The sequence below is a fragment of the Corapipo altera genome, unplaced genomic scaffold (assembly GCF_003945725.1).
Source record: "Corapipo altera isolate COAL_440 unplaced genomic scaffold, ASM394572v1 62, whole genome shotgun sequence".
Lineage (NCBI taxonomy): Eukaryota > Metazoa > Chordata > Aves > Passeriformes > Pipridae > Corapipo > Corapipo altera.
This window is the reverse complement of record NW_020884894.1, coordinates 5,741,944-5,767,797: the sequence shown is the minus strand read 5'-3', so window position 1 is coordinate 5,767,797 and position 25,854 is coordinate 5,741,944. Positions and strand designations below refer to the sequence as shown.

General features: G+C 47.9%; 1 protein-coding gene across 1 annotated transcript in view; it reads right to left on the bottom strand.

Annotated features, from left to right (window-relative positions):
- Nucleotides 1-24,746: 24,746 nt before the first annotated feature.
- The window catches only part of LOC113948677 (dual specificity protein phosphatase 22-A-like), a 32,834-nt gene continuing 31,726 nt past the window's right edge, over nt 24,747-25,854 (bottom strand). The window contains exon 10 of the transcript XR_003528208.1: nt 24,747-24,759. The gene's annotated coding sequence lies outside the window, so the exon portion shown is untranslated. The remainder of the gene's footprint in view (nt 24,760-25,854) is intronic.

Genomic DNA, 25,854 nt, shown 5'->3' with positions numbered 1-25,854 from the left:
CCCTTCCAGCACGGCTGCCTAAGGTTGGAAAGGACCTTTGAAACTCATCTAATCCAATGCTCTGCAATGAGAAGGGACATTTCCAATGAGATCAGGTTGCTCAAAGCCCCGTCCAACCAGTCCTCAAATGTTTTTAGGGATGTGGTATCCACCACCACTCTGGACAACTTGTGAGAGTGTTTTTCCACTCTCTTGCAAATATTTTCCTCCTTCTAGCTAATTAACGTTTGTAGGAAAGTGTCTGACCCCATAAATGCCTCAGGAGAGCCCGGGTCAGATGTTCCCAGCAGTGCAGCCACCACAGCCCAGCACACATGGGCTCTTACCTTCCACTCTGCTGCTCTGGCTTTCAACACGCAGAATTTACAGGAGCCCCGGGCTATTACATAACAAAAAGGCTGATTTCACCCCCACTAAACCCAGCCTGAAGGAGCTGCAGAGTCAGAGTCTGTCAAACCCACACAGGCTGCGTTTGTCTCCCAGCTCAGCAGCGCATCTCACAGAAAGAGGAAACGGTTTGGAGGCTGATACTCTTCTTCTTTTTTTTTTTTTTTTTTTTTTTTTTGCAGATGAACCAAGTGTAAACTAAATGCTGACATGAAGGAGCAACAGGGAAGAAGTTTTGCACTGAGAGAAAGTTTAGCAGTGGCCAGGCAGTTCCCACGGATGCTCTTCTGCAGCAGGGGATCAGCTGTGCTGCAGGAGATGAGGCTTTGTGTATGAAATGTTTCTGCAGTGGTGCCTTTGGATGCCCAAGCAGCTTCAGAGCCAGACTGCAAATAGTGCTGGAACAACCAGAACTGGGATTAGCGCTGGAACCACCAGCACTGAGATTTTTCTCTTACAAAAGCACCAGGTGATTCCTACAAGGCAGCTGAGCAGAGATTTTAGGTTAAACCTTGTGGCTTGAGAGAATGATTGAGAAAATAATTTCTTCTAAATCCAGAACTCCCAAAAATTGGTCCCGACATCAGGGTTTGGTCTGGGGGATTAGAGCAGACCTGAGTCTTCTGTCTCTGGACAGCCAACACAAACCCACACAGAGAACTTGAGTCCTCCCAGCTTTCCAGTCATGTTCATTTTGCAAAGTTTGCTCTGGGAAAAGAGGAATACACTGAGCAGCAGCATCCCAAGGGAGTCCCCAAGCAGCCCTCCCGGGGCAGTTCCCATTACCTGCATGATGGAGCAGGGAAAGGAGCTCATCACAACACCCACCTCCCTCAGCAGCCCAACCATCATTATTTATCAGCTAACACAGACAATTCTCTCCTCTTAGATCAGCCTAATGGGATTTCCCAAGCAGAAAACCACAAAGGAAGGGAACAGAGCAAAGGAGAGGAGACACCCACACCTCCCATGATGGGGGAACCATCAAGGCAGCAATGTTGTCTCTTCAGCTGGAAAGGGAAAGCAAGAGGAGTTATCACTTAAGCTCACCAGGAGGGTTTCTGGAGTCATAGTTATCTCCCTGCAGCTTCAGGAACAAGTAATTTATGCTCCACTGCAAGTCTTAAAGAAAATCTGCCAGCAGCCATTAACTCTGATACAGCTCCCCCCTGGCTCAGCCAGCTATAGCTTAGAAACAACCTACTCAAAGCATTTTCAAGGGATGTAGTGTACATTTAAAATGAAATCCAGGGAATATGCTGCCCTAACAGCTCCAGCAGCAGCAAGAGGCAGAAAGGAACATCCAGCTGGCTCAGCTCTGTCAGCAAACACCTACTGCCCAAGGTACATGATCTGCTCCAACCACTAAAACATCAGAAAAAAATAAATAATAATGGTGCAACAAAAGCATTTCCTTTCCCTCTGCTCCTAATTAGCCTCATTAGCCACAGCAGGGTGCACCATGCTGAATTTATAGGGTCTGTGATCAAGTAAGTGTGTTGGAGAGGTGTGTAAAGGTGAGGCTTGCGTGCTATGTAAGTAAGGGAAACAGGGTTAAGAAAGCTTATTTTGAGGGCAGAGATAGTTCTGCTGTAGACACTAGGAATAATTCTGTTTATTCACTATGGTTTCTATAGGTAACAGTACAGAAATATAAAATACACATGGAAAAAATCTCCAAGAGAGCTACAGCAGAAAGTTGTGATTGCTGGGAGGAGTTTGCTGTTTCCGCTCCAGGCAAAAAATTAGTGAGAGGTGAAAGTTATCCCAGATCTGGGAGGGTTTTTGCTGGAAAACCATCAAAGCCCAGGTTCCTCCAGGAACCTGATGGCTGGGGTGTCTTTGACTGTTCTCTGTGATGGAAAACGCAGCAGGCACAGATTTAGGAGTTATCCCCAGATAACTCCTTTTAGGTATGACCTGATCTGAGAAATAAGCTCAGGGTGGGGAAAAAGGGGCCCTGGAAATTTGAGCATATTTCTCCCAAGTCTCTGCTGGGAGCTGCCCTGAGGATAGGTCTGCCAGCCTGAAGTAGTGCCTCGGTCAGGACACAGACCAAGCTGTATCAGGAAGGTTTTCTCAGCCCTGCCAGAGCTGCAGAGTTTAGCTGAGTCCAGGCTTAGCTGCTCAGCAGCCACAGCGACTTGTGCTAAAAAAAACGAGCTGTTTTGTTTCTCTCATGCGCAGTCAAATCCACCTGGTTGGGAAAAGGAGCTCTCTGAGCTGTGCGCGAGGTCTCTCCACCGCTGAGAGAGAGCAAAGGCACGGCTTTTCTGTGCTTGCAGCAGCGGTGTTTTATTTTTAGGGAGTTTGCAAGGCAAAAGGCAGCACGTCGTGCGCAGCCACTGGGTGGCAATCACCATCCGGCTGCAGCGCCGAGCCAGCACCCCCGGGACCCGCTGAGCATCCCTCCCCTTCACCCCACATGCAAATGCGGGAACATCTGGCAGCGAGGACTTATAAAGATAGCCCTCAGCTAAGCAAATACAGGAACAGGGTCTCAACCAAGCTGTCATGTACTTAAAGCTTTTTTTTTTTTTTTTTTAATTATTCTTTTTTTCAGTGCTCATTTGCCTGTTGTTGTTCACCCTGCTGCATCTTGCTCGGTTTTATCACCTGTCTGCAGGGGCTGTGCAGAGCACGGTCTGGCACAGAGGCAGTGTCATTGAATCATGGAATAGTTTGGGTTGAAAGGGACTATAAACACCATCTTCTTCCAAACCCTGACATGGGCAGGGACATCTTCCACTAGACCAGGTTGCTCCAATCCCCATACCTGTCCCCATCCTTCTGGGGGAAAGTGCCCCTTGGATAAGGAATACTGCCATTTGAAGGGGCAGAATTATTCTTAAAACTTCTAGTTTGCTCTCCTTGGCTGCTCTGAGTAGGGCTGGCTGTCCCTTGCACCAGGCTGTGCCCAGAACTGGGGTTTGCCAGCATCTTGAGGGCGCACAGGCAATACCAGAGGGTTCTTCTGAAATGCAGCCAGGCTGTTTGTGCAATTCCTTCTCACTCTCTGCAGGCTGGTTTGGGGTTAGGATTGAAGGGTTGGGGAGGAAACCTGTGGTCTGGGAGTCTGGAGCCTGCTTAGGATGGGAGCCGGAGATGGATTCACTGTGCCTCTGCCACAGGCTTCCTTTGCAGCCTTGGGTGAATCCCTCTGTGTCCCCTGACCCCTGTTCACAACCAGTGCAGTGGCGACATCAGCACAACGCTGCCCTGGGGAGGTACTATGAGGACAGGGGAATAACTGAAATTCTCATAGTACTTTCAGAAAGTTTTTTAACTTATACTGCAGAATAGCCCAGCTTAGACTCAAACTCGTGATAATTCGAGCCTAGTGCAGCAACCAGCAAACCACTGCACAGACCTGAGTTGGCTCTACCCAGGTTCCCACTGCATCTTCCAGAGCTGCTTTACCATCAGTGTTACCCTGAACCACATCAATAACAAACTTTCAAACACCACCTTCACCCCCACATCACAAAAATGCTTTACCCTGATCCCAGCTTGTGCAGCTTGGGCTGGTTTCGGAGAGCCCCACGAGATTGGGCTGATGGCCATGGAGGAGACCGACCCCCTGGAGCAGCCGTTCTTCCCTGCTGTGTGCACAGCCACCTCTTTACCCTCTCCCCAAACCACTGCCCACCTGGAAGGAGGTGATGGGAGAGCATCACTCTGGTGCCAATGAGTAAGATGCTGTGGTTCCCCTCTGGTTTTATGGGGCCCAGCACCATGGCTTGTGATGCTGCAATAGCTCCTGGGACTCACTGCTGCCATCACCGCTGAAGAAATAACTGCAGTGGTGACAGGCAGAGGGATTGCAGCAGGTGGTGGAGTGAGGAGAACCAGGGAACTGCTACCACAGGAGAGCAAAAGGTACCTGGGACTGGGGCACAAGCAGAGGAAGGAACAAGATGGAGAGGGAGAGGTGGGGTGACGGTACAGGACTATCACCAGCATCGTCAGTTCTTACCAAAAATGAGGTGCTTGCAGGAAAGGGGGGAGGCCAGGAAGGATGGGTGGATGAGAGGAAAAATGGGGAGGAAAGTTGAAGAAAGGGATGAGCAGAGCAGGGTGCAGTGTCTGCCTGATCACCTGCAAGGCACATCTCCCTGGGCTTGGACAGACTCGCCAAAGGAGCCAACAATTGACTCAATGTTGCCAGGAGCCTCCAGTGAGGGGAGACCAACAGCCCATCTTGGTTGAAGGAAGGAATCAAAGGCTGCCAGACTCACTACTCCTGGGAGGTGGTTAATGCAAACATCTCCCAGCACGGCAGCCACGCCGCTGCCTCCTTCTGCAGGTGATTGAATTCACCCTCCAGGAGAGACACTCCGGGTCACAGATGGCCCTGCTGCCACCCTGAGCACACAAGGCGAGGCAGGTGTTTGCCATCAGCTCAGGAACCAGAGCTCATTTCCAACTCCAAGAACAACATTAACTGTAAAGCTATCTTGGCTCTTATTGGATGAAGGCAACAAGTGAAGAATTCGCATGGGTGTGGCCTTCCCAGAAGGAATGAAGCCGATACCTCTGCTCTCCTGGGCACAAATACCCTCATTCCAAACACCCTAATTCAGCTGTCACATTTCTCATGCTAACCATTAAATAGGAAAGTGCCTTCACAGCTCACAAGAACTTTGCTTGTCGCCAACATCTGTTCCCAAAGTACGGTTGCCAAAGTTTCCAGGAAACCCTCTCAGCCTTTTTTATCGTGTTTACCAAATGTTGTAACTCAGTGCTCGTGGCACATTTTAGGCAAGTGCCTCAGGAGATTAAAGGCCTGGTTTTAACCACACAAATGGACTTACAAGGGTTGGGTGGAAGAGATGTTCAGGCATGAAAGGACTTTGTTCTGTTGCTTTTCAGACATGGATACGCAGATACTAAACCACAACAAACTGTTGCTTGGGCTCTCCTAACCCAGAAGGCCACCAGGTTGACAGAGTGTGATTGCAACTCTGGTTCCTGGCCAAGGTGGCCATCAGAACCTTCCAGATCATCTCCAGATGTTACCCAAGGTAACATCAGCCGGTCATGGCTGCAGAGATGGGTTCACAGGAGGTGGTTACAATTCTGGTTCTCAGCCAACCAGCTCCTTTCAGTTAACCTCCAGGAGACATTACCTTGGTTGGCATCAGCTGTTTGTGGCTGCAGAGATGCTTTACGGGAACCAGGAGCCCTGTGCGGCTGTGCCCATGTGGAAGTGAGGGCCCTGCTGCAGTTTCGTGCAGGTGGAACCAAAAACAACGGGAGGCACCAGCACCGAAAGTCCTGTCTTGGTTTCAATGGTGAACCACGTGGTTTTGTTGTATTGTTTTTGTTCTCGGCCCAAAAATTGCTCCGATCTGGTTATTTCCCCCGAAACCGCTGCGAATCAGAGCCCAGCCAATTGGAGCAGGGCTCCTCACCCAATATTCCGTTTTTCCCTTTTATGGTCATAATCTGGTCTCTCCAAAGATTAAAAAAGGTAAGTCCGAACCACACCAAGATGCGGTCGGTTGGTTCCACATGACAGGTTGTCCCGTGACCTGCTCCCATCAACCCACTGCAGGGCCAGAAAAGGGGAAAAAACTCCTCAGGCAGAAGGTGACAGTGCCTCAAAAAACAGATTTCCCAGCAGGCACCAGTGGCTGTGCTGCCAGATACACTGACCACCCTTGCTAATGAAAACTAACTGGGGCCCAGGAAAACAGCACTGGGTACCATGACTGAGACTGGTCGTGGTTCTGGGAAGATTTCTAAGGGTTGGCCTTGAGTTGGACCCTCGTTGCTCTTGTTGTCCAACTGATATGGAAGAAGAATGCTAACAGAGAGAGAGCTCAGTCTAATTGAGGAAAGGTTTTCCTCCTCCCACCCAAAATCATAGGAGCTGATAGAGACTGATTTCTGATCGTGGGCTCACACAGTTTACAGCCCTCAACCTCAAAGGCCTTGGGTTTGCAACACCACCTCAAACCCACATGGATCAATTCATGATCAAACCCTGATCTGAGGCTTGTCTGCAAATTTACACTGCAGGTCCTGGCTGGATATAACAGAGATCAAATCCCACCACCAAACACCAACCCAAACCTGCCCGGAACTGAAGATGTTTGGATCTTCAGGTGGTTTTTTTTGAGCTCTTCCTGGTTCCCAGCCAAGTAATTACACACCAGTCTTTGCTCACCTCATCCTGCAGTCAACAGGAGACAGATAAGGAGCGATAAAGGAAACAACTTTCCCACTCTGACTTTGGATAAGCCTTTGTGGGAAGTCTTTAGGGAGCACTAGATTTTGTTCTCACCAGAGACAGAATTTGCAATTACGGAGTCTTTTCAGTCGGGATGAGCTAGAGGAAGCAGTTGTGAAGGATCTGGGCCCCAACCCTGCTCTCTGACGAGTGCATCTCCACCAGATCCTGATGTGGGTGCATCTCCATCCACCCACCAGTACTCAATGTGCAGCTGCATCCTCTTGCCCTTCAAAAAATGCGGAATATTTCACAAGCAGAATCTCTCATCATAATTTGTGACTCCCTCTAATTCCAACCTCAAACAGAAAAAGAAACAAATTCCTGGAAGAGGAAAAGTACCCTTAGAGCAACATTTGGCTGCCGTCTCGGCTGATCCTTAGTCTGGGGCAGCCCTGTAAGACAAATAAATAAACTCCCAGAGAACATGTTTATTCCCAGCACCCCAATGTATTTCCTCATACTGATCATGTTTAAAACTCCTCTCCTGGCATGAGTGCCTTCAAGTATTTGGTTAGAAGGCGGATTCCTCTGCCAAGAGGGAATAAAAGAGGTGGCATTACTTACAGAGGATTTAACGAATTGTGCCAGGCCCAGGCTGAGCCTTGTCACCTAAAAGTGCAGCAACCAGGTAGGAAATCTGGTATTAATGAGCAGGGCAGAAGCCTCTGAGTTTCATCAGCCCTTCTAGGGCAGCACAATCACCCCAAAGCTGCAAAGGAGATCTCATTTCTCTCATGTGCTGCTTCTGACAGCCCCATCATGTAAAATTAGAACATGGGAAGTTTCAGGAACAAATTCTCAAATGTGCTTCAGTTGCAAGAAGCATAAGAAATTAGTACCATGGGGAAAATTTCCTCCCAGGCTGAAACTCTTGTCTTGACAAATTAAGAGAGAAATGCCCTGCCAAGTCATGGGCATAGAGAGTGGGGAAGGATGGAGGAGGCCAAACATTCAGTCTCCAAAATTCTTGACTCAATCTTTCATGGCTCTTTATACCAGGGATGCAACCACTTGTGCAATTCCTACTTGCTAATTTCTGCAGAACCACTCATTAAAGAGATGCAGCGACAGGAGAGGCAGGAACAGAAGGAGCATTTCTGGGCATCCAAATCAGCCCCAAGACTCATCTGAAAAGCTTGTGTAATGTCGCTGTATAAATTCATGAGCCAGTTCCTCTGGGGAGCTGGGCTTTAGTGCCAAAAGATATTGCAGAATTACAGCAATCAGAAAACAATAAAGAGCTTGGGAAAACGCTGATGAGAGAAACTGGAGAAATTAGGGTAGTTAGAAAGACAAATGAGAAGGAATAAAATCCAGGTATTAAATAATTGGTGGGAGGCAGGAGGTAGATTAAGAGCTGTTTTCATGGCTTGTACTCCAAGCACAAGGAGCTATTAGATGAAAGGAATAGATGGGAAATTAAACCCTCCCTCAAAGGGCAGTGCTTTCACTTGGCAAAGGTAATTAGACCTGGGAGCTCACTGCCACACTGTCAGCTGAAGCCACCATCTGAAGAGGATCCTGAGCGACAAGAATTCCGTGTGCTGTCCCATCAACAGTAACAAAAGCAGTGCTGAAAGGCTTTTAGACACCAAGTCTGACCCTACCCCTCTTGCTATTTTCCTTTAAGCATCTGGAGGGAAGCAGCTGCTGGACCACAAGGCTGAGGCAAGAAGTCTGATGAAGTCTTGACATTAGCAAAGAGAGACCTCAACCAGGGTCTGCTGACACCCACATGAGCCTTCCCTCACAGCCTTGACCCACTATATCCGGGTTATATTTCAAATCAACCTCATTATTCTTCCCTATGGATGACCTTAGCTCAACAGATTTCTGGGAACCCAGTGCTGTGACAGCTCATTAATGTTTAACTCCAGATTGGGGGGTGCTGCTATCAGAGCACAGGAGAGGTGAAATTCCCGCTGAGCCTTGATAAGAGACACCACATCCCATGCTAGAGATTAAATAATCAGGGATTAAATAATCAGGGGTTAAGTAACAGCAACACACTGTAGCTGACGGAGGTTTATGGCCTGACTTGCACACTCCTGGCCCCATATTAATATAACTTTATAAAACAAATAATATTCAAGAAACAAAGTGATGGTACCTTATTGCAGAGCTGGTTTAACAAGACTGCAGGGAAGCACAGGTGGTTTCTCACCATTTTGTGATGAGCTGTGCAATACTTAATAATTTTTTTTCCCCTGTAAATCTCCAGCTCCCGGAGTTCTGTCATTACATCAGAATATTGTTGTTCCTTTTTTTGAAAAACAAGAACTGCCAAGACTCTCCGAATGGAGAGACAAGACAAAAAAGGGCATTTTTGCAAAGATTTTAACCTAAATTTCCTGGGTTCTCTGGGGACTGACTTGTGGCGTTATGGAACATTTTGATTTTTTGCGTACTTACTGACCTTGGCAAAAGCAGGATGACATGGTGGCCAGCAAGATAAAATAACTGAGATGATTAATCCTGCCTCTCTAATTCAGCCGAACTTTTTAAACTGCTTGACCTCTGGAAGGCAAGAGCTCGAAAGTGAAAATAAAAGACAGGACAAAGGTCACTTATTCGATGTTGGGAGGGGCAGAATGTGCTTGGCTTTCACAAATTTTCTCCCAGAAGTTTTATGAATGGCTTGTCAGAATTCTCAGCAACTCCCACATGCCCAAACAGCCTCCAGCAGCTGGGACTGGTCCAGATCCACCACACAGGGATCCCAAACTGGGAAAGACAGTTCAGGAGTGTTGAAAGGGGCAGGTTGAAAATGAGATTTCCCCTCCATTTCATTGCAAAACTTCTAGATGAACAAGTATCTATAAGGGAAGAAAGGGATGTCTGCAATCTTCCACTTTCCAGCCTTCCTACCTCTGCAAACGTCAGGAGTTGACATTTGAAGTAGAACAGCCCAAACACTGAGGACCTTGACATTCAAAGCTGCATTGCAGATGTCCTTCTCTAAACAGTATTTTTAGTTCAGAAGCAGCGACTCTCTCTGTTTCTTCCTCCTTTCCTATTAGTTTTAAAAAAACCTAAAATTCCTGGAATTTTAGGTCCTGGTTCATTTAAGTGACTCGGTAGAAAAAATGTTAAAAAAAGGCCACAGCTTCTTTGCAAGAAGCCATGAACTACAGTTTTAAAATCCCATCTTATTTTGAGTTTCTCTCCTTCTGGTCTCATCAGTTTGCATTAATACTAAAGACCAATTTTCCAGCAGCCACAACTACCTAGAATTTAGGATCTAGTTTTCTCCTCTCTTATTCCCCTCTCTCCAATCAGCAAAATGTTTTCCCCTAGGCTGGGAAAGAAATGTCACACTGTACATGGCTTCTATCACAGCCTAGCAGGTGTGGGGTACAAAGGATACAGATGAAACAAGGATTTTTGTGTGGGATGATACTTTTTCTTGGCTCACAACACATGGAAAAAATCCATAGATGTGCCTTATGACAGCCCCAACATCTGACCCATCTCCTGGAAGTGCCATCAGGGCTGGCTTGGAGATAGGCTTGTGTGTGGGTTGTGCTTGTCTGTCACCTGGGCTGGAGTGGGGCCACCTGACAAAAGCTTTGCCTTCATCTTCTGTGGATCTTTTTCTGTTCTTTGGAAGGTTTCAGAGAGAAATGGTGTTTCCCCAAGTTAAAAAGGGGCTTTAAAATGTCTAACTATCTTATTTTTTTGTACCTGCAGGGAGCAGCTACAAAAACTGCGGTGCAGCTGGGACACATCCTTCCCCCAAATGGCTTGGGTCAGCAAGTGAAAATACCAATAAATCAAGGAGAAAAGGAGAAATTTATGGGAATGGGATCCTAAAACTGTCACCCACCTTGGTGTAGCTCTGCTCAGTGAGGGACTATCCAGCAAGGTGCTCAAAATCTGTTTGATATTGAATTAATTGCCCCTGCTCCTTTTTTTGAGCTGCATGAGCATCCTTTGACAGGAAACAGAGATATTCCTTACAATTCCCTTCCCTGACACTCTTGAGTGGGATTCGGTGTGGGTTTTTTACAGGTTTGTTCACTCCTTTCCCGGGACCATCACTCAGGTGAAGTCCCTGAGCAGGACGGAGGCTGAGCAGAGCCGTTTGCTCTCTTGCAAAGGACCTTCACGCCTCGGTGGGGCTGTGTTTCCTTTTCTGGGAGGGCAGGGGAGCGGGGCAGAGCCGATGCCAAGAGCACACGAATGGTGTTTATTGCACAACGCCAGGACAACGCCGCTTCCAACCGTCAGCGCTGCGAGAGGCGGCAGCGGCGGCGGGAGGGGAGGACGTGCAAGCCGATGCCTTTCGCGGCCCCCAGGGTCTTTTTATACTTTTAGAGAAGTTGGGCTCATCCTAAGTTCCTCTCCCACAGATTGTTCCTGTTGTTGTTGCTGCTCCGACCCCGCAGATCATGTGGCTCGGTGTGACCTGGACCCAGCAGAGCCGGGCGCTGGGAGCTCCTGGTGCCTCCCCGCGCTGAAGGACAGCGGGGACACCGGGGACAGAGGTCCCTGTGGCTCCAGCAGCTGGCTGCTTTCGGCTGCTCACCATCCTTCTCACTGTCAGTCCATCTCTTTAGGGAACTTGGTCCCTCTTTAACTTCCTAAAAAAGAAGCACTCTCTGTTCCTCTGCCACCTACCTTGGCAGCTGTGCTAGGGAGAAACTCTGGCTCCAGGACCCCAAAAATCTGTGCCCAGGCAGAGAGAAGGGATTTCCTGTTTTGGGAGCATCCCTTAAACACACTTGGCACGAAGGACAAAGTCCTGTGTAAAGGTGAAGCTTTCTCACCCAGCCACTGGGTATCTTTTAGATTTTATCTCAGCATCGTGGCTGGGTTCAAATTCCCTGTTGTTTGAATGCAAAAAACCATCATTTAGTTGTGGGACTGGGTTTACTCGAGGGCTCAGCCAGGAAACTGAGCTGCAGCCCTGCTTTAATGCTCATCTGGACACGGCCACCCAGCCAAAGTCATCCCTCTTGGTCCCAGGGATTGCAGGGTGGCAAAGACACAAGCTGGGAGCAGAAAAGACAGCACCCATAGAACCACAGAATGTCTTGAGTTCAAAGGGGCCCACAAGGATCACTGAGTCCAGCTCCTGACTTTGCACAGGACAACCCCAAGAATCACATCATGCGCCTGAGAGCGCTGTCCAAACCCCTGTCCTTGCTCCCAGGGACATACCCAGAACCAGGCAGGCAGAGAGAGCATTAAAACAGTCAGGGGCTGTGAAAGAGGTGATTAAGCAGTCAATGAGCAGTTCCTTGGGATAGCTCTGTGGCAGCAGTTCCCCACACTGCTCCATTCGGAGCTGCTGGGCTCAGACGGGCACTCAGGTGCTTTCTCTGAGGTTGCCATGCTGGTGGGCAGAGATGAGTCCCATTCCCCTTGCCTTCTGCCAACTCCCAGGAGCAAGGAGTGGATTTTAGTATTAAAATCTACTTTTCTAAGGGAAAAACCCCAAAGAGGAAAGCATCCACTTGGCAGTGGATGCCAAGTGGACGAGACGGACCCAAGTCCATGTCCTAGAGACACAGGTGCAAACCAACCCACTCCAGGGAATATTTTAAATTATCCATGCCAGTGACTAGTTTCTGAGTTAACTGTGTTGATTGACAGCATAGTTCCTGATGCAAACCCTGCACGGAGGGAGCAAAAGAGCAAATTTGGTTATGTAATAAACAGGATGAACAGTAATAGTGAGACTCTGACAGTGGCATTACATTTATGGCTGGAACATGTGGAGAAGGGGATTGAGGTGTGCAAGGAGGAGGGAGAGAGCAGGGACAGAGCGAAAACAGCCCTAAACCAATCCAAAACTGCATCAAGAGGTGGTGGAGTCTTGTTTTTTCCATCTCCCAGCCCCAAACTGAGCTATAGGAGGTGGTGATGGAGATGTTCTTGCACAGTGTGACTTCCAGCTCTGCTCCTGATGCTGCAGAAGGCAGAAGGCACCAAAAGCCCCAGTGAGAATTGTCACTTATCTCATCAGCAAGGTTGTTAAAGCTGTGTGAATTTATGACAGCACAAAGAAATCTTGGAAAAGCCATGAAATTAGAAGTTTCAGGGTTTGGAACAAGAAGCAGGGAGAGCTCCCAGGGGACTGGTCTCTCCACTGAGCCCTGGAGGTTCTCCATCCTCTGAGCATGAAGAAAGTGTGTTCCAAAAGCCCAATGGAGTTGCCTCCCAGGCTGGCAGAGCCTTCCTTTTCCAGGCTTCAGCTCTGCTTTCTCTATGTTTCCCCCAGTAAAACACACTGTGCCCATCTGGTTTTTGCAGGATGTCCAGCCCTTCCAATGGTGAAAGAGCAGCAACGATTTGGGGAAGTGGTTTTCCACAGCCCTAAAACTTTCTCTGGAGAGAGGAGCACCCTAAGGCAGAGCACCCGTGGACAACCAGTGACACTGGATTCAGCCATGGGAGCTCTGCCTGCAGTGGGATGGAGGAGGAGGGCTTCTCCATTCCCTCTTTTCCACCTTTTGAGGACGCAAGATCCACAGGGAGTGCAGCTTCTGCATCCGTGTTCCTGCCTTCCAATTTCCTGGGATGCACATCCCTGGCAGAGATGTGAGATCTCACTGGAGAACATCTCCCATCACACTCCCAGGCTGAAAGATGGGGCTGGAGCTTAGGAGCAGGCAGCACCCTTTCCATGAATTGGGGTTGATACCAAATTTTAGGCTCTTCAATCACTCAGGGCCATGGAAAATCCCACCTGCTCATGTTTATATATATTTTTAATTTTTTTTCCTCTAACAACTTAGCATGTGGTTTTCCCAGTGACTCAGTACAGGCTCTGAGCAGCTCTGTCAGCAGAGCCGAGCTCATGCTGGACTCTGTTCTCAGTCAATCAGCCCTAATTAACGCTGACTCTAATGGTTCTTGATGGCTGTGGATTCTTCCTGTTCATACAGAATATTTCCACTGTTCACTTTCCAGGCTGTGGTTGTTATTTCTAGGGAGATATTTTCCCCCATTATCCTCATACACTTTTTCCAGAAGGATGTGAAGCTCCTGATTTCAAAGATTGCCTTTGTTTTCTCATAACTCATGTTTTTTGAGCCATGCTGTTATATTTATTACAAACAGAAATGCATATCTTTTCAATGTAACTATTAAGAATAAGCAGCTAAAAAAGAAATCAAGACACTGAGCAAGTCACTCTGATCTTAGCTCTGTGTTTTAGCAACACTAGGACATTTGCATTTTGTTAAGACGTGAGAAAAGCTTGGAGCAGTAAAATAATTCCTAGGCTCCCTATAGGATTCTGAGTACAAACATTCCCACTTTAAATGATCCAGAGGGTTGTTTTGGGGGTGGAACTTAAAAGAGTTCATAAAGAGAAATGTTTTCAGCCCCTGGAAGTGCCGAGGAAATATTGGATACATGCAGAGGGAGAGGTTTGGCTGGGGAAGTGCACAACACCAGGGAATGTGGGATTCATGGCAGACGTCAAGGAATGCACAATGGGTTGTCCATAAACCTTAATGGTTCATATAAATAGATGAAACACTGCTGGATTTGTTATTGGTGAGCCTAATCTTGTCTTGAGGAGCATTTGGTGTCTGCAGAAGGTTTATGTGCATTGCTGATCAGGGGGTGGATGATTTAACATAACCTGGAGCAGGGGTTAGTATTTTTAACTCATGGAATCACAGAACCCCAGAATGGTTTGGGTGGGAAGGGACCTTAAAGATCATCACATTCCACCCCCTGCCATGAGCAGGGATACCTTCCTGATTGATGCTGTGCTGGATCTATGACCCCACCCCAGAGCAGGGCAGGTCCCAGGGCAGGACTGACAGACAGGTCATGATGGTGCAAAACCACCATGGCTGGGGGAGCAGCACAATGTTCCACTGAACCTGTTGGAGTGAGGAGAGAGGAGGCCAAAAAGCTGATTAGAGGGATGGAGCACCTCTGCTATAAGGAAAGGCTGAGAGAACTGAGATTGTTCAGCCTGGAGAAGAGAGCTTTGGGGTGACCTAATTGTGACCTTCCTGTACCTGAAGGGCCCCCACAAGAGACACACAGAGAGAGACTATTTACAAGAGCCTGGAATGACAGAAGAGGGGGGAATGGCTTCAGACTGCTGAAGGGCAGGGTTAGATGGAATATTAGGAAGAAATTCTTCCCTGTGAGGGTGGTGAGGCCCTGGTACAGGTTGCCCAGAGAAGCTGTGGCTGCCCCATCTCTGGAAGTTTCCCTGGACGGGGCTTGGAGCAACCTGGGATACTGGAAGGTGTCCCTGCCCATGGCAGGGGGTGGAAGGAGATGAGCTTCATGGTCCTTTCCAACCCAAGTCATTCTGGGATTCCATGATCCAGCATCAAGGAAGGACACAGCTCCCAATGCTCCTCTGGCTGCATCTCCTCTCCAACGTGCTCTCAAACCACTCTCCCCAGCAAAAAGCCACACCAAAGCCAACCCAGCATTTCAGTGCCAAATAACCCCCCACCCTCACCACAGCCCTGAGCAGCCTTTGCCTGTCCCAGCCAGGAAACCAGTCGGAAAATGAAAATTAAGTTTCCCTAACCAGCAAAAATACCGTGGTAAGGCTGGTTATTTTAGGTGCCAGCTCCAGCCAAGCAGAACCAGGACTGGGCTGTCCCCACCTTCGAGCAGCACCCGCTGTTCTCTCACCCCTCTCTAGCGTGGTTCCTGCCATCACACAGAGAGGGCTGGGATGGTTTTTGCAACTCATCCCCAGCCTGGCAGGATGAGAGAAGGGCCAACATCATGCCCAAACCCCCCAGAGGACCCAAACCCCCCCACAGCATCACAGTTGGGTGCTGTGCCCCAACTCCCCCTCAGCACCCACCAGGAAGGATGTGGGGTGATCAGTGCAAGGTGCTGTATGTGAGTGCAGCCAGAAAAGGGCTTTGTTTTCTTAGAAGCTCCATTATTTCAACTAAAAGCTCTTTTTTTTTTTTCCCCCACCGTGGCTTCTCACATGCAAGAAGCCCTTTCTTGGGAAAGCAGTGGGTCTGGGGGGATTTTGCAGGGCGGGTGGCTGGTACCAAGCTCTCCCCACAAAGGGATGTAATGGGGAAATGCTCCTGAGGTGCTGCACTGAAAGGTTGAGCTGCTTCTTAATATTTTTTAATTTTCTTTTCAGTTTTGCACTACCTTTTGGCTTCATGGGAACTTGTGGGAGCCTTTCAGCACAGAGCATTTTCATTAAGGAACAAGCATCCTGTTTTTTTACAGACCTTCCTCATCACCAAAACCCAAAAGGAAGAAAGAACATTATTGCCCAGGAGACAACGAAAGCAGGTCTTCCTAAATATGTGTTTTGCATCTTTTTGCCCCTTGCAAAGCCTGAAAACAGCAGGGAAAAGCCCCTGGATCCTTTGCAGAAAGGATGGAGCGAGGTTGTGATGCTCCAGTCCCAGAGCCTGGCTGAGTTCTGCTGCCCAGAGCAACATCTTCAGCTCCATTTGGGCCAGAAAATGAGATTTTGTAGATGAGGAAAGACCCACAATCTCTGTAACCATCCCTGCAACACACTTGATGTTTCCTAATTGCCTTTTTGCAGGGGTTATTATTGAGTAATGCCTATTTTGTTGAAAAATTGCACCATAAACAGCCAACAGGGAAGGAAATAAATAATTGCTAATAAATGTCAAACTAGATTAGCAAAGCAGAAAGGCCAAGAAAGAACAACTTTTTTCTTTTTCTTATTTTTTTTTGGCTTGGAAAATAACTGCAGGCTCCTGGCAAGGATTGTCTTTAATGAAAACTATTCCAGTGCCTTGCAGGGGAGTTAATGCTTTGTCATTTCCTCAGCCTGGGTTAAAATGCTGTCTGACTCCTCCACAGCCTGCAGCAAGCCTGGAAAACAGCCTTTTCTTCTGTGAAACAAGGAAAAGATATAAAAACTTGATGGATTTCTTCTGAGCACACAGGGAGCACAGAATATTGGATGCAAAGGGCTCAAGTGTTGGGAAATTTGGGAAATTTGAGGAGTTTATTATGTCCCCAGAGTCTGAAATTACATAGGATAATGTGCATCTCACTGATACTTTGCAAAACATATGCTTCCAGGTCCATTCAAACCAAAGCAAAGCTAAGGGAAAATAGAATTTAGAGCCTTAAATGAAGTGTAAACCCAGATATAAATTAAGATTGGAATAAGAGATAGTAAAATAATAAAGATGAAAATGTTGCTACATTCCAGACAGTGGGTTCTTGGGAGTTTTCTGTCTCTGAGTCCCAGCCTGGCCCTTTCTGGAAGGAGACACAAGGTTTGCTTTGGCCAACACAACCCTTTGATTTAAAGACTCATTAACGTCGCTGCAAAGCTGCGCCTTCCAGGCTGGCTGCTGGGAGCCATAAAAGTGACTTATGGAGAAGGAAAAAAAGGGAAAAATAGAGGAGAATCCCCACTCAGCTCTGCCCATGGACCAGCACCACTCTGCTCTCCACTCCAGGGTGTTACCCTTCCCCTGGCAGGGTTGGTGCCACTGGTTGCTGCAACAACCTCAGCTTTCAAAGTTCAAAAACCTGTTTGTTTTTTTGTTTTTTTTTTTACCAGTATGCAAAGAAATGGCCCAACATGAGTTACTTCAGCACAAATCCTGGGCAATTCTTTTTCCTTTTCGTTTTCTCCTCTTTACTCGGCAGAAACTCATATTTCCTTGCCTTTGTACACAAGAAATAAAAACCTCAAGAGCATAGAGGATGCTGAAATGAATTGCTAAGCCCTCTCTTATTCCTTGTGGCTCCCCTGACTACTGCCAGCTCAACTTGTGGTTGAGATTACAGCGATAAATCACAAGCTTCTCTTTGAAATAACAGCTCTGATTTCACCCAGTGTGAGGAAGGAGAAGGACCGGCGTGTTGTGCAAGGTGGGGGGACAAGGGTGTGATGGGTTCCTCTGGACTTGGTGGCGGGTTGAGAGGTCTCAAACTGGACTGCACACCTTTGGGCATGTCCCCAGCTCAGAGGTCATGGCTGAAAACACAAGAGAGAGATTTCCCCCAGCTCCAACTGCCGTCCTTGTATAGGGATAGAGGGTTTGAGCGTCATCTTGGGCAGGATGGGGCTCAGCCAGTGTGTGCACTTACACTGGGATGCTGGGCTGGATGCAAAACTGGCCCCTCTGGATAAGGCAAAGGTGACAAACCCCAGATTTTCATCTCCAAACTAAGACTCGGGGATAGAGCATGGGTTTAGTACCTTTAGTCCCCAAAAAGGCAGCTCCTTGCATGGGTGGTGATCCCAAATAGCAAACAAGGGTGATGCACAGAGGTGATGGTGATACCCCACTAAATCCATGCACAAGAACCATGAGGCTCCCACATTTCTCCTGCTGAGTCCCTGCAAGCAGAAATAAGCCCTAAGATACCCTCCACTCTTCTGCTAACCCAGACTGAGTTTCAACTTATGTTCTGGGATCTTCAGAAACTCACACCGCACCCCTATTTTTAGCCTGTCCTCTCAGTCCCAGCTGTTCTGGCTGTGAGACCCTCACAGGACGCCTGTGGTCAGGCAGTATTTTAGGTATTTTTAGCCATGTCCATCTGTGATGGGCCAGCCTGGGTGAAGGAACGTGTGGTTTGAGCATCTGCAATACCGGCCGGGCAGGAGGAGCAGAAACGGCTCCAAGGGCTTTTTGGTTGTGGCCAGTAGAAAATGTGGAAGTGGCTCCATGATCCTGGGGCCAGGGAGGGTTAAATAAAGAAAAGAGCTGCTATGACCGGTGTGTCTTTTGGGTGCAACTGAGGCCAAGATCAGCAGCAGGATGTGACTGTTCAGGACGGGGAGCAACGGAGCAGCCCCAACCCCAAACCCACCTGTGCAAAGCCTTAACAGGGCAGAGGGTGAGGATAAGAGGAGTTTCTCTTCTGTATCATCCAGATGTCTCATCCTGCACCTCCTGGATCTGCCACAGAAACCTCAGCATTGCTGTTGCATTGCCCAAACCCTGATGCAACCCAGGGTGCTGGAGTTCACCCCAACTTTGCTCTCCCCTCTCAAGGGGAGATACACAACTCCACAGAGCTGATGGCCCCAATGCTTCCCTTTTCTCAGAATAAAGCATGATGCTCCTCCAAGAACAACAACAACAACTAAAAAAAAAAAAAAGCAATGATGGAACTTTTACTTTCTGTGTGCCTTTTGCTACTTTTCAGGTGGGATTTGGGAAGTTGCTGAAGGTTTAGTAGCTTTCGACTTCATGTTTTCACTTTTCAAAGGCTGCTGCGGTGAGTAATATCTGCCTGCCTGTATCACACTACCTTGCCCTGGAAATACCCACCAGCACGTGGAAAATTCAGAAAAATCATCTCCAAAGGAGTCTTTGATTTCCCTGACAGTCTCACCAGGGTCCCTAGGGACCAGTGGGGGCTGGGAGCCCGTGAGTGGGTGGAAGGTAGCCATCACCCTGACTCGGATGCTGATGGGGACCTGAGCAGCTTCTCCAGAGGTGGTGGCCAACGTCAGTGGTGATGATTCCATTTGTGGACCTGAGCAGTGGCCACCTGACCTCAATGATCATAGAATTAAAGAATGGTCTGGGTTGGAAGGGACTTTAAAGATCATCTAGTTCCAAACTCCCTGCCATGGGCAGAGATACCTTCCACTAGACCAGGTTGCTCCAAGCCCCATCCCACCTGGCTTTGAACACTTCCAGAGATGCTGATCCTGGATGCCAATTCTGACAATCCAATGCCAATTCCTCATCACCCAAACCTTTGTGGGGACCTGGAGCCACCCAGGACTTCAGTTACAGCTGGGCAATGTGGAGCTGGATCCCAGCATCACATTCACCATGGGGATGCCTATGAGGTCCTTGATGGAGTCTCCACCACAAGACTGTGCACACAAAGCTACCCAACTCAAGCCCCAGAACCAGCAGCCTCTCTGCTGGTCGTTACCACACAGGCATCACCCCAGACCGTATCACAGATTATCCAAGCCTGCCCTGATCCCACTGGACAGACAGACAGTACAGTCACTCCATGCCACGCCAGCCGCCCTTCCCCTTGCCCTCTCCCGCACACTTCCCAGCCCAACCAGAGTGTGTGCTCATCTTCAAAGCACAGGGCTCAGGATTTATAAATAAAAGAAATAAATAAGGTCTTTTTATGTTCAAATTTAGCCCCGGGCAGACAATGTGTCCGCGCAGTGAAAGACTCGGTTTCCTGTCTGTTTGTCGAGGCTCCTTAAAAAGCTTCCTCTGTATAACAAACCCGGTCGGAGGGCGGAAAGGGTAAGGACCGAGCTGAAAAGTGTATAGTGGGATTGCACAACATCCCTGGCCACCAGCAGCCTCTGGGTTTGTAATCGGGGGGATTTGGGAGGTGGGGGTGCAGTGTCCCACCCGCGCCCACCTGCCCCTGCAGGTTTAAGATCCCCAGCAAGCACCACCCTGGGACCGCAACGGGGAGACCGTGCTCTGTCCCGAAATAGTTCTTCAGATCCACAAATGAGTCATTTGATTTCTTGACCAAAAATATCTCCCTTCTCAACACATGGGTCTGAAAGGAAAAGCCGGATGCTGACTGTGCCGGGCGACGTTCGGTGATGCTACATCCAGTGCCAGCGGATCCACTGCCTGGAGGATGTCTGGGAGGCTGATCCCAGCTGGCAGTGTGGGAAGAGCCAAGCCAGCACTGAGAATGATGATGCAGCGTTGTTCTTGTGGTATTTCTGGCCCAGTCAGAAGTGGGAAGTACCAGAAATCTCATGAGGCGCAGCCTGGCCTTGTGAGATTTCCAGCTATTTTGCAAACCCCCTGGGGCCTGGATTCATCTCTGACCTGCTTTTCTCTCTCTTTTTATTGTTTATCCTTGTAAAGCACCCTTTTTCCCTAAGAGGATGCTCAACTCTGACTCCCACCATGCTGTAGGTACAAGGACAGGGCCGAAGTCCAAGAGTCAATGTCCCATCCCACCCTGTAACCTTATGCACCAAAAAATGGTAATAAAAAAGGACAAGGAGTCCAATGGCATCAATAACAGCAGGAAAAAGGAAATATATATCTCTCATTTACTGAAGTACTCAATATGGAAAAAAAAACCTTCTCCCCTGCCCTGCAGCTTCTCTGACACAGCATTTATTGAATAAGCAACGCGTGGGATGCAAGAGAAGCTCCTTCATTAAGGACTGACTCTATTAAATGTGTCTCTCTTGACATGGATGGGTCCTGATATCCCCAGGCTCATCTCCTGCAGCCATGACTGGCACGTTGGAGCTTCAGGGACATGGGACTCAGCCACCCACAGAATTCAAGGGTCAGACCAAGGGAATCTACTCCCCCAGCATGGCAGCTGGAACACCAGCTCCTTTCCATCAAAGCAAATATACCTTTTGGAATTTCGTTGGGGAATTTTGTTTGCTCCAAGTGCCGTCCAACCTGGCCTCAAACACTTCCAGGGATGGGGCAAACCTCCTGGAAAAAGCAAATATGGCAAGAGCATCATAGACTCATAGAATCATTTAGGTCAGGAAAGATCTCTCAGATCAACAAGTCCAACTGTTAAAGCAGCGCTGCCAAGGCCATCACTAACAGAGGTGATGAAGGAGAGGCCAAAGAATGTGCTCAAACCCATTACTAGACACCAGTGAATCCACCCATAAGGAAAAGAGGGTTGACAGCTCTCAGGGCTTTTCCCCCTTCAAGATCTTGCTGCCAGGCCCCAGAGATGAAGCAAATGGGGGGTTTGGGTTGAGCTGGGCACTGACAGGAAAGCGGCTCACGCCCGACTTCTCTCTCACCGAGATGTAAATGAGCCCCAAGGTTACCAGCCCTGCACCCACCCCATCACCATCAGACAACAGGTTTCATTGAGTCACTTTTTCTGCCAGAATTTCTGGCAGGAAATTCTGATTTTTACAGCAGGGGCACCCCCGGCCTCAGCGTCCCACGGTGGGAAACCAGAGAGCTGAGATCTCAGTAAGAGCAGTGCAGTGCAGAGTAATTAATTCCAACAGAGGCCAAAGTCCAAATTCAGACCCCAGACTCATTTTGTCAGAGGGGATGGATCTCATCCCGGGGATGTAGCTCATCCTAGCAGAAAAAGTCATCCTTGACTATTTAGGGAGCTTCAGTTGAGTAAAATAAATATTTATTTAGTGACTTTTGTTTTCCTGTGCACGGGAGTTTTGTGCACTGGAGTTCATTGGTTTAATTTTTTTCTTATTTGTTTTTCAAAATTTTGTGTTAAGCCAGAGTTCCTCTTAAAGCCCAGGCTGAGGAGGAGGCTGTAACACAAGCACAAAATAAATAGCTGCAAAAAAAGAGTTACAGGATGGGGAGGCATTTTTTCAGCTTGTTTCAGTGAAACTCTGGTTTTGCCAGTGTAGAAAACTGAGAACAGCTCTTGGTGCTGGGGAAAAGGAGCTGGGGAATTTTTTTTTTGGAGCTCTGTGGATTTTCGAAGCTTAAGCACTTGATTTTGTAGGCAGTGGGGCTATTCTACAGCCAGATGAAATAGTCACACCTGCAGACTCAAAAGCTGATGGAAAAGTGATGGAAAGATCCTGGTTTTGGGGAGAATTGGGTCTGTCCCAAATCCAGCCTGAGAAAAGCTGATTGAATGTACAAAGCTGAGGCTCTGACTCTGCCAGACTCCACTTCTGGCCAAAAAAATAATAATAAATGGCAAAAATGGCAGAAAAATAAGGAATAGGAGACATATGATCAACTCACAAATATTTCTTATCTCAAGAAAAAACAGAGGTGTGCTAAAGTCAGCTCAGATTGGAGTCACAGGTCTACAGGTCACCACGGATTCCCGGAAAGCTGGAATTACCACATTGTGTCCAACAGATGGCTCAGGATGGACGTGAACCTTTACAACATGACAATAAAAGAGAAAACAAACATTACAATTCATTCTCAACCTCCTGTTTTAAGCTCTGGCCCTGCCCTGATATCAGATCTCCTCTTTGGCAAGACCTCAGCATCCATCAATGATAGCCACACAAATCAAAAGTGAATTATTAAATTCCCTGGGCTCATTTCCAGCCTCACCTCCACCGACGGCCTTCCAGTGATGATAAGGAACACGAGGGCTCAAGGACAGGGTCGTGATGAAACAGCTTCTCCCAGGTAGCTCCTGGTTATTTGGAGATGAAGGAAATCACCATGGTGCAAGGTGAGAACCAGCATGAGCAGCCCTGGGTGATTCAGCCTTCAGCAAATAAAATATGGGCAGGCAAGGTCCTGCACCTGAGGCTGAGGCTGCTGTGCAAAAATATTCCATAGGCTGCAGGCATCATTTATAGCCTTTTTATCCTTTCTCACTTTAGAAAGAGGCTGCTGCAAACTCTACCAGTTTCATAAAAATTAGGGTGAATTCCTCAGTGCTAAAGTGTTTAAACTATTCAAGATGTGGCTGCCCCAACCCCGGAAGTGTTCAAGGCCAGGTTGGACGAGGTTTGGAGCAACCTGATCTAGTGGAAGGTGCCTCTGCCCATGGCAGGGGAGTTGGAATGAGAAGATCTTTAAGGTCCTTTGTAATCCAAACCATCCTGTGATTTATGAAGAGCCAAAATTAGGAGGGAGAACCAGAAAAGACAGGGTGGCCTGTGCAGCAATGAACACAGTGACCTGTTGTCCTCCAGCAGCTCTAAAAAATGCTGTCACTTCACTAGAAATATGGTAAAATTTTTGAACAAGGTAAAACCAGAGTCAGGTTTTGCTTTCATGCTCCTGCTTTCACATCAAGACTTCTGTATTGAAAGGTAGTTTCAAATTCACAGCAGTAAGAGCTCCAGGTCAGGATAGAATATTTTGGGATGGAAGGGACCTTTAAAAGTCACCTAGTCCAAACTAGATGGCCCAAATGGCCATGCAAATGGGATGGATGCTTACAAGCCCAGACAGACACCTGAGTCTGCTACTCAAAATCCTCCCTGATACTCAAAACCCTCCTGCAATGACATCTCTTGGCTTCATGACTCATCCTCAGGGTGGTAAGAAGTTTCACCCAGAAAGCCTGATGGGGGAAAATTAAGAAGTGCTTTTTCTAAACACCCCAAACCATTGCCTTCCTTGAAAACCCATTTCTCCTGAGCTACGATTACTATGTATTTCATCAGAGGACACAGCCCTCATCCAGAAAGGTTGCAGAGACAGGGAAAGGGGATTCCAGGGTTCACTGTCCTGAGGGCTCACACTGATCCTGCCCCACTCCAGTTTGTGGCTCAGCTGGGGCTCAGTGTCTCTCCTGGGAGAGCTGCACACCATGACTTTGACTGACAATGGCAAACCTGTAAAACCCCTTGGTTTCTTACAACCCACAGCAAGGTTAAAATTACACCAGAATTTCCAGACTCTTGTGAAGACTGAGAGTTTCCCACATCCACCCCAAATGCAGAGCCATACAAGCTGAGGACAACGGGTTTGTTTTCCTCACTGTGCTTGGCCTGATGTTGGTCTCCTGCCTCATCTCAGCCCCACAAAAGGAGTCTCAGTGTTGTCTCTTGCTGTGGTCAGGAAAGAGGAACCAAGGCAGCACCATGCACTGGAGATGCTCTCAGACTCATCAGGAGGAACCCAGGAGACTCCCCCTCTTCTAGGAGCCACTGGTGCCACATCCTGCCCAGTCTCCCTCTCCCCTCCCCTCTCCACATAGCCCAGCTCCTGGCCATGACTTCAAAGGAGCTGGTTGCCACAGCCATGAGTGGGTTAAGGGCATTAAACATGTCCATGGAGAAAAGCTGTGCTGGAGATTACAACCCACCAGATTACAGATGCAACATGTGGTCCAGGCTTCTCTCAGCTACTAGTTTTTGGGTTCAATTCAGCCACACTTGCTCCTTCCTCCCCCAGGGACCTATTGAGTGCTGTCTGAGTGGCACCAGGGCTGGGTGGACATCTGACAGCCCATGGCATGGCAGATGTTCACCCTACTCTCTTTACTTCCTTTGCTGCATCAGCAATGAATTTTTCTCCAGCCATCATCATCTCTCACTTTCTACCACCTTTTCGATCTCCTGTTTGGTGGTGAACACCACAGACCACCTTCCCCACCACGAGACTCCTTCCTCCAGGCTCTCCTTGCCCTTGCTGGTGACACCGAAAGGAAACATTTCCTACTGCTTTTTCCTTCCTTACCTTAAGTGCAATCAAGTGGTCCCTTCTCTTCTCCACCTGAAATGCCCTGGCCCTGAAAACAGAGCTGTGAGGCTCTTCCTATCTCTCCATGGAGAGGGTCACCTCCAGACTTCAGCATCAACCCAGGGAGGTTGCAGTGATTGTGAGCATTTAGGAACAAACACAAAAAAAAACAGAGCAAGAACTTGGGTAGGAATAGCAAAGCAAACAGGAAAATTCTAAATATTCGGGATTTTTATGAAAGAGTTGTCCAGACTCTCCTCCAAAGTAAAACCAGTCTATCTTTTTCGGGCCAGAGGTGTAAAACATTCCTCGAAATGATCTCTCTTGCTGTTTTTCAGCCGTGATCACTGAGAAGACCAACCTGCAGACACAACCTGCCTTTTGTGCCCTGCAAACGTGTTCATGAGCCAGATTTATCTTGAGGAGAAGTGGTTACTTCTCAAGAGAAATACAGAACAGAAAGATACAGACAAGGGAATCACTTGTTTCGAACCACCATGCTGCTTCCACATACCTCAGTCCTCCCCTGAAGCCCATCAGAAGAAGAACCAGAAACCAGAGAATGTTGGAAATTGATATTATTGAAACCCACAGTTTACTTGCTCCAAAATTAAAAATCAGGTTGTCATTTTGGGGCTTTGAGCAACCTGGTTCAGTGGAAGGTGTCCCTGCCCATGGCACGGAGGTTGGAATGAGATGATCTCTCAGGTCCCTTCCAAACCAAACGATTCTGGGATTCTGTGATTTGTGGTTCTCTGTAAAACACTCAGCACAAGTAAAAAAACTTTACATAACCCACATGAATCATACTCTCAGTGAAAGCTGGAGTGACTCTTCTGAACACCATTATGGGGAAAAAAGAAGGAAAAGGAATGTTTCTCCAGGTTGGAGTATTATTTTTTAATTGTCACGTTGCAAAGATCTATTTGTGGAATGACCTGAAATGTCCTTTTGCTTCTTCTCGTTTTCATGACCATTTTAGGACTGAGTTGAAGTTCTTCCATGTCACTCTAATGAAGAGCAGCAAAGGCCCAGATTACCTGGTGTCTGGGTGAGTTGTGGCTCCCACAAAAAGCTCCAGCTGGTTTTTAAGGCTCCAGGCACCTCAATGCATCAGAGTGTTTGTGTTATTGCAAACAAATCACGTGCAATAACAATATATGCTCAGAGCAGGAC